The sequence below is a fragment of the Crocodylus siamensis genome, chromosome 8 (genome assembly GCF_052110815.1).
Source record: "Crocodylus siamensis isolate JL-2025a chromosome 8, ASM5211081v1, whole genome shotgun sequence".
Classification (NCBI taxonomy): Eukaryota; Metazoa; Chordata; order Crocodylia; family Crocodylidae; genus Crocodylus; species Crocodylus siamensis.
In genome coordinates, this window is record NC_143402.1 from 63041251 (window position 1) to 63050892 (window position 9642).

The 9642-nt window shown below is 40.4% G+C and overlaps 1 protein-coding gene across 1 annotated transcript in view; it reads right to left on the reverse strand.

Annotated features, from left to right (window-relative positions):
• Positions 1-9642, reverse strand: part of TBCD (tubulin folding cofactor D) — a 220676-nt gene that overhangs the window by 136256 nt on the left and 74778 nt on the right. The window lies entirely within an intron of this gene.

A 9642-nucleotide genomic window follows, 5' to 3' on the forward strand; every position in this document is an offset into this window, starting at 1 on the left:
GGGAGTTTGAGGGGTTGGGGGCATGGGGCTGGGCAGAGCAGGGTTTGGGGAAATCTAGGGGCAGATGGAGGGAGGGACCAGGCAGGAAAGTGTTCAGGGGGTCAGGAAGGCTGGCGGGGGGAGAGGCCAGGCAGGAAAGTGATCGGGGGGGTTGGGGGCTGGAGGGGGGAGGGGCCAGGCAGAGAAGTGATGGGGGGATCGGGGGGGGCAGGCAGGTGGTGGGCCCGGGCAGGACTGAGATCAGGGGGCTGGGGGAGCAGGCGTGGTCAGCGGGGTTCCCCCCATGGTCCCCTCCCCCCCCCCTCCAGGCCCCCCCAGCCCCTTACTTAGAGGCAAGGAGCCCTGGTACTGAACATACAGCCTGCCCGGCAGCGCATTTCAGCACCAGGGTGAGGGACCAACCACAGAGATGCTCTGGCAGCCACAGAGTCTCCATGGAGGACCCAGTCCAGGACTGTGCCCTTCCCCGCTTTTTTAAACTTTGGGGGTTTTAGACCGCTGGATATCCAGGGGTCTAATTTTCTCCTTTCGTTCCCACATGTGCCTCTTGCCCCGTCTCAAAGGAGTTTGAGACGGGGCAAGAGGCATGTGCGCGCTCATCTGGACGCATCCTATGTGTTTTATAGTCATGCTCAGTGTTGGTTGCATTTAATCAACTTCACAGTTCCTGAGTTCATGCTGCTTTTAGCAGTGGTTCAAAGATGAGCAATGTATCTAATGCAGTTTTTTCTTTATGCAAATATAAGATGTGGGGCTTTTTACCCCATGCTGATTGGGGGGGGAAAAAATCATCTTTTCTTCATGCAAATAGAGAACTTTAAATAAGCTCAGAGAATTTAATACAAATATGGAAACCATGCCATAAGTAAATATGAGATTATTATTTTTTTTTATTTCAGAAGAAAGATGGCTGGCCCAAATATTAATTAAACTATATTATCAGATGTGGCCAGTGTACCACAGTATGTCAACAGAAATTAAAATTTTCTTAAAATATGTCACTCTTGGCCCCTGCTTTCCTTTGCTTCATTTATACAGTCTTATATAAAAGGACAGACACCTTGACACCAGCTGCTGAATCAAACCTGTTACCAATATCAACCGTCACTAGACTGCACTCTTCAGGTACGACATAGGAGGCTGCCACCTCATCAACAAGTATCCTAGTACCTCCCCCTACCTAAACAATAGCAAAAAAGATCCTTTTTTTATTTTCAAAAGCACCCAAAAGACTTTCATTAAGACCTAGGTTTCTAATGCTTGTTGGTTTTCAAAATTGGAACTTAGGGTAAATCACTTTGATACTAGTGAAAATTTTATAATAAAATTTCAAGTGATGCAAATCATCTTTAAAACCACACTTTTCAATAACTTAGAGAAACATTTGAGTACTTTCAGATGCGGCATTTCTATACTTCTTAAGAGAAGCAATAGTCCACAACTATCATTCAGGTGAACAAAGCATAGAATATTCCATCAAATCACCACACTGGTCTTTTCAGCACTCGAGCAGTATGCCCCAAGTTCTTGTCTGGAACAGGCTAAAAGCACACAGTCCCATAGGCACAGCAAGTTACCAGAGCAGCAACACACGACCCTCAAAAGTAACAGGAGTCAAAAGGCCAGATGGGAGAGTCCCTTCTATGAGGGAGCCTGCAGGACTCATAGAACCTTCTATCTTTGCAAGATGAAATCAAGAGTTCAAAGCTGCAGACAAAATCTTTCAGTAGAGGTAATCTTTTATTAGACCAACTAAATAGTTGCAAAGTTGTTATTTTTGCGACTTTTTTGCAACTATTTAGTTGGCCTAATAAAAGATATTGCCTCTACCCAGAGATTTTGTCTGCCTCTGTGCTTAGACCAACACAGCTACAGCCTACATTCCAGAGATAAAAGCTAGCACTTCCATTTTTAAAGCAAGGCATGGGGACTAAAGTAACAGCAGCATTCTTCCAACCCTTATACAAACTCCAGATGTTATTTTCTGTGTGTTAATCATCTGTGTGTATACCAATCATTTCCTGGTCCTCCTCTTATCCAAGTCTACCATGTTCCATACCCTGATGTTCCTTTGCACATCCTCTTTTTCTCTCTCTCAGGTAACTTGCAAACTGAAGCATTTATTTCATTTATCTATTCTCTTCCAACTTCTCTATCAGAAGCTAATTCCACTGCTTCCGCTATCATTCCTCATGACTTAGGACTAAGAAACTAAATTCAAGCAGGCAAGTGACCTCAACTAAACTTGTATTTAGCCTCTGAACTAGCTACGCATTAAATTACTCGTGTACCATATCAAAATGGCTGCTTTCCATATGAAAAGATGTACAAACATTTTAACTATTAGGAACAGCAAAGAAAGGAAGAAATGCAATTCACCCTATGCAACTAGGTAAGAGAGTACAAGTCTATAAGGCCACTTCACAACATACTGTTTTTCTTACTGGACTTCTGCTGAAGAAGCCAACAATCACGTTGCATGTTTAAACCGTTAAGTTGTTCTTTTCTTCTTCCCTTTTCCCTCAGCTTCACTCTCTACTCCCAGCAAAGCAGCAACTGCTTTTACCCCTATTCTATTATTTCATATACTTTTAAAATAAATTCATGCTTGATCACCAAAATGCTTAAGATACCTGTAAATCTAAAATAACTAGAAGCAAATAATGCTTTCAAGGTAATTTTAAACTAACTTGCCTGTAAAACCAGTCCCTAACTTAAAGCTACTCAGCAGATACAGCTGTGACAACTATGAGTATGAGTACATGTTTAATCTTACAACTGGCATGCTAAGAAAGGTTAGGCAGTTTCACTCTTTTATGTATGACACACCTTATTAACAAAAGGTTTTATACTCTGGAGTCATCAAGAGAAATTTTAATAATATCCTTTCACAAACAAACCAGAAATTCAAGTAAATTAGGATTCTCTTGTTGCTTTAGCATTTATCACTACCCATGTTAAAACAAATAAAAACAAACAAACAAATATACTGAAGCCTGAAAAAAAATCCCAAAACCAACAGCAAGACTAAATATAAAAGCATAAAGCAACTGTGTTTTCTTATTAAGTTTTATCACTTAAGCATTCTGTAAAGTAAAAAAATATTTTCATTTAAAAATGCAATAATTCCAAATGTCAACTGAAATTCTTCAACAAAGATTCATGGTATTAACAAATACTTAGTGATTTCTAGTTGTTTTGCTTGAAGGAGTAAATGCCTTCTTTGTAAAAAGAATTCAGCCACTCAGTTCCAGTTAAAGTAAATGGAAAGTGCACTGGTGACTGCTAAATTCATAGACATAGATTTCATAGACATAGACATTAGGGCTGGAAGGGACCTCAGAAGATCAGAGCCCAGCCCCCCGCCGGAAGGGCAGGAAGTCAGCTGGGGTCATAGGATCGCAGCAAGATAAGCATCCAATTTGCGCTTGAAGGTGTTCAATGTAGGTGCTTGAACCACCTCCGATGCCAAGCTGTTCCAGACCTTGGGGGCTCGGACAGTAAAGAAAGTCTTTCTTATGTCCAGCCTGAAACGGTCTTGTAGTAGTTTATGACTGTTTGACCTCGTCATTCCTTGGAGGGGAACAAACATTTCCCCAGATCCTGACGGTCACCCTGATAAACTTATAGGCGGCCATCAGATCACCCAAGCCTGAGCTTTTCCAGGCTAACGAGGCCCATGGCTCTCAGCCTGTCATCGTAAGGTCTGTTTTCCTGACCTCTGATCATGCGCATGGCTCTTCTCTGGACTCTCTCAAGCTTCTCCATGTCCTTTTTGAATTGTGGAACCCAAAACTGGATGCAGTACTCCAGCTATAGCCTCACTGGGGGCGAGTACAAGGGAAGAATGACGTCCCGGGATTTGCCTGAAAAGCATCTATGGATGCAAGCCAGGGTCTTGGTCACTTTACTAGCCACAGCATCACACTGAAGTCTCATGTTCATCTTCTGGTCAATGATGACCCCCAAGTCTCTTTCTTCCGTAGTGCTAGCCAGTATAGCACTGCCGAGCCTATAAGGGTGCTGCAGGTTTTGCCTTCCAAGGTGGAGAACCTTGCATTTTTCAGTGTTAAACACCATCAGGTTTTCATCCACACATTTGCTGAGCCTATTCAGGTCAGCCTGGATCGCCCGCCTTTCTTCAGGTGTGGATGCTTTGCCCCAGAGTTTGGTGTCATCGGCAAACTTGGCCAGTCCGCTTCTGACTCCAATGTCCACATCATTAATGAAGATGTTGAACAATATGGGTCCAAGGACAGAGCCTTGGGGGACCCCACTGGTCAGAGGGCACCATGACGATTGACATCTGTTAATTACCACCCTCCGGGTCCGACCACGGAGCCAATTTCCCAGCCAGCGGATCGTGGTGGACCCAAGGCCACAATTGGCCAGTTTCGCCAACAGGTGATCATGGGACACCAGATCGAAGGCTTTTCTGAAGTCAAGATATATGATGTCAATCTCTTCTCCCTTGTCCAGGTGATAGGTTACCTGGTTGTAGAAGGAAATGAGATTGGTCAAGTAAGACCTACCTGCAACAAACCCATGCTGGCTATCCCTTAGGATGTTGGTATCAGCCAGTCCATTAAGGATGGCCTCTTTAATAAACTTTTCTGAGACCTTCCCTGGTCAATTTTTAATTCTTAACAACTTAAAGCAGATTATATTATACTTAATAAGAGCAATGCAGGTATTTCAGTACTTCAAAAAACATTTAGAGACAGATTAAACACTTTCTTCAACTAAATGCACATTAACAGCTTATTTATAGTACCCAAAATTTCATTAAAAAGCAGTTGACATATAAGTAAATAATAAGACTGGTTCCCTAAAGACTGATACTCCAGTAATGTTTAAAGCCTCCTGTTACAGAAAAATACAAAAATGATAAACTACTATTAGGCATAGTAGCACCTAATATGAAACAATTCTCATATGTACACCTTAAGTGTAATGATAAGCTTAACAGCATACAAGTGACAGGATATGTGCCAGAAGTGTAAAAAAAATGGAAACCAAAGCAAAGGGAAATAGATACATAGCATGAAAATATTTTTAAATAAACATACACTGAAATTTTTAAGAAGTAGAATTAAAATCCAAGTGCCAACCACAAATGCAAGCAGAGAATATTTTCTCTCTCTATTATGCAGTGAAGCAATGGAAATTATTATTATAATACCAGTCACAAACAGTCTCCAGTTCTGTTGTAACCTGCTTCTCAAGGTATTTTATTTCCCAAGTGAAAGGTTGGGAACCAGAATACGGATCATCATCTTCATTTCCAAGGCCAAAAGAATGGTATGAGTATAGTCATAATAGATAACTGAAAACATTACTTGCATTTTGATATTAAACTTGTGAATTTTTATGCATGTTCTCCATAACTAGGGGTCTACCCCCAACTCAAGTAGGCAGCTGGCCAATTTTGAGGGCAGACTGCAATGTTGACTGCTATTTTCGAGGGCTTATAGCGGCCAGCCCCCACATGCCTCTGATTGGCTGAGTGTTCCCTCCCCCCCCCCAATGACTGGTAGAGACAGCTGTCCATCATACAGCCCTGCCCCCTCACTGTCAATTGGCTGAAAGAGCTGTCCATCTTGTGGTCCCATCACTCGCCACTGACTGAAGAGGGGCAGTGCCACACAACAGGCAGCCCTCCCAACCAATCAGCGGCGAGAGGTGGGAACAGCAGCCATTTTGCCTGCTCACCTTTGGCAGCCTCCCTTCACCCTTCCCCCACGTGGGATGCACAGCAAGGACTGCTGGCTCCCACTGAAAAGCCAACATGCTATTTTTAATAAGTCTTCCTCCACAGATTTCATGGAGATGCCAGATTTCACGGTTTCCACAAAATCTGCACAAGTGCCATTTGGAAAGGTCCCTATCCATAACCTGCCCTGTGAATATGAACAAACAGCTCACAAAGACTGTACAGATAATCTACCCAGATGTCTCTCCAAAAACCAGGAATTAGAAATTGCGAGGTTCAATGTTTTGGGGCACAATAAGATTGGATTCCAATAAAATTCCACTATTCTGGGTTTGGTCTTAGGTAATGTAATTCAACCATGCTGATATGGACACTGAACCAGTGAATACTATTCTGCATCTCAAGAGTCTGCAGATACAAAAAACAGAGTCCTAGACATGAAGCTTTGAGCTAATAGGCTAAGATATTGAACTAAAACAGAGATTGATCCAATATTAAAATATAGCCAGTTTGATTGATTTTTTTTAAAGTTGACAACCTTAGCAGAGGCAGAACCAAAAATTATTTAGAGTAGATTTGTTAGGTCCAGAACAAACTGAGTTGTGAAACTCCTCCTTAAACAATGCTATGAGGAAACTGGCAAAGCCAGCAATGACCATAGGGAGAGAACTGACCAAAGAGATGCAAGACATTGTTACCAAGGCGTTAGGATAGGGTTATAAAATGGAAGCAATCTAGAAAGGTGAAAAACATAATGTTCAACTCTTTGCTGCGTCAACTTCCTTAGATTTTTTTAATGAAGACAGCCCACATTTTCTTCACATAAAAACATAGGAAGGGAAAGTGATGTTTCTCAAACTAGTTACAAAGGGCTGAATTAAAAAACATAATCATTAGCTACCTAATCTTATGCACAGAGAAAACACCAGATATTGATTACTAGCTTTTACTAGGTCTTAGTATACAGGAGCTATCCTATGCCATCAGTTCTACTAGGGAATCTATCCCATGAGTTAGTATTTCAGGTTTTTATATCATTCAACCAAACCCAAAATGCCTCCATAGTTTGCTGAGCCCTTCTGCAGCTCTATTTCAGCCGTAGCTGAATCAGCAAATCTGCTTAATAAGAGTCACTTCCAGAGCATGGCTACTATTTAATAAGCACCATATTATACCTAGACCCAGGCAGTGAGAGGAACTACTTTACTGCCTGTCTTAGACTCAGAGTCAAGAGACGAAAGTAAAATAAATCAACAGATCTTAAAATGAATTGCCCTTCTGTCTCAACTCAGTAAATGTCCTCTGTATTAACAACCCTTTCAAGAACTTCTGAAATATCCCAAGGACAATTTTATCTGATCCGAAACAAGGAAATCTATGACAGTTTCTCAAGAACCAAACAGGCACCTTTTAGTTAACAGAATGAAAAGGGGGGGGACATAAAATGGTGTCCTCCATAACCTGGAGAAGGGATAGAAGCAACAAACTAGAACGCACATTTTCAAGAAACAAAGTTAGGTACATTAGTCATGTCTGATTTCACTGTAACTATCTTAAAAGAATGGATTAGGAATATTACACAGTTGATAACCCAAAAGATTATCTTCCAGAACTACACAACCGAGGAGGAAGCTGGAAGAGTATAAATACCCTCTATGACCTTAAGAGAAAGGATAAGGAATATTGCATAGTTGGTAATCCAAAAGATTATTTTACAAAATTTTACACAACTGAGGAGGAAACTGGAGGAGTATAAATACCCTCTATGACCTTTAGGCTCAAGGAAGATCTCAACAGTAACAAGGCACTGGTTCTCTTTTACCAACTGATAAACTGCAATCAGGAAAACTTTGAAAACAAACACAAGCACACACTTTTCTTGACATAAGCTCTCCAAATAAGAAATCACTCTAATCGTCTCAGAGATGTCATGCAACTGCAAAAGGAAAAGGAGGTGGTGCATGCAAATGTGAACAGAAAAAGGAGACATCTACACATAAATACATCTATTAAGCTGCATATGCAGCCCTAAAAAGTGGTGAAATTCCCGACTTTAGAGACCAATCTTTTAAATAACCTTTTCTTGGGTCCTAATGTTTCACATCACATTGCTACCTCAAATAAGCTGGACTCTGTCCCTTTTCTAAGCAAAATAATCACACAAGGGATCATACCTTTATATACAGTATTAAATCATATTTTTGTGCTGTTTTATGTTACATACAAAATACTGTTAGTTGTTGCTCCTTATATGATTTGCTTATGTTGCAGTAGCACCCAAGGAGTCAATAAGAGTCAGCAACTGATTGTGTCAGATGTAGCAGCAAAAAGGAAGTCCATTCCTGAACAAAAGACATGACAGCCTAAAGTAAAATTAAATTCTCCCCTTTGTTTTTCATGTTGTTGCCTTTACTATTTTGAAACATAAGGAGCATATCCCCTATAGTCATAAGGCATTCTGAATGCATTCTCTGTTATTCAGTAGCAAGAAAGAGAAGTCTACCTACACAGAAGAGTATAGAAAAACACTTAAACTTCTTTTAGATCAATACACTCAATATATTTTCTCCAAATATACATCATTTGATTCTGGCAAAAGATCACTTACTAACAGTATCAGAAATTGAACCCCTGTATTTATTCCCATTTAGTACAACAAATTCAGGTTTATTGCATGGATAACCCAAAATGATGCGCTGAGAAGTTTCAAATTTGCTTTGTGAAGGACTACTTGTAGGAATAAGAGTAGTCTGAAGTCTACTGTCATCCAGTTTTGTGCCTCTACTCAGAATCATGCAGTGAGAAGCTTCTACCACATCCTCCCTATACCCTGCCTGCTATAACTTTTTCCCTTACTTAGAGACTACGTGTACCTTTATTGCATATGGATCATTTCCAATTTAATCCATAGGAGATTTCAATTCAGATTGCTAGCTCACCTGGACTCAGAATTTAGACAACAAATGAAGGACCAACATTGTTGCTGCTATAGAGGCACATTCCCAGAGTCCTGCCTGCATATGCTAGTGTTTAATATGGACTACAGACTAAGAAATAGCACATACAGAACTAATTTGTCTCCATATTCCTATTGTAGAGATCTGAAATAATATTCCTCTGTCAAGAGTGCTATCTGGACAACAGATCACAATACTCAAATTCATTCAGAAACCTACACTGTGGCTTTTGACACAACACATCCACTATTCTCACCCCAAAATAAACTCTCAAAAATCAACAACCATGATTCTAGGGTGGGAGGAGAGACTGACACAAAATATTAGTATCCAGTCTGAAACTACGTGGTTAAAATCAACATGTTTTAACATAATTCACATATGAAACCAAAATGCATAGAGAAAGCTCCTTCACTTTTCTTTTTACAAATAGATTCCACCCATGTCCAGCTCTTATTCTCCTAAACTTCAGTTCTGACTGAAAAACTTGTGTTTAATTGAGGAACTTATTTCAGAGAAAATAAGGAGTATAATAACATGTTTAAAAGGGGATAAAAGTCATACAAAAATCTGATTTCTTTATTTAATACTGCTGCAAAGAAAACTTTTAGATGTCTAGTTTAAATCTGGTGAATGCAGTAACAAATTTGTCATATTTATAAAATCTAACTAAAAGGAGATAACCAAGAGGAGGCAATCTGTTTGCTCAACAGTTGTCAGGCTGAACTGCAGAGGAGAGAAAGTGTGAATGCAATAATCAATTTCCTGCTGAGGTGACTCCTTTCCATTTACAGTATCCGTGCATTTGGCTGTTGATTATAGGCAAGCTTTGGCAGGTTCCTGTAGCAAGCAGGCTTGAAGTTAGTTCTGTCCCGCCTCAGCCAGAGTGGAGACTCATGAAGGACAAAAACAGATCTCAGTAAAAGTGAAGAAAGAAAAAATAAGCAAGCATGTTAAATAGGAAAGGCATTC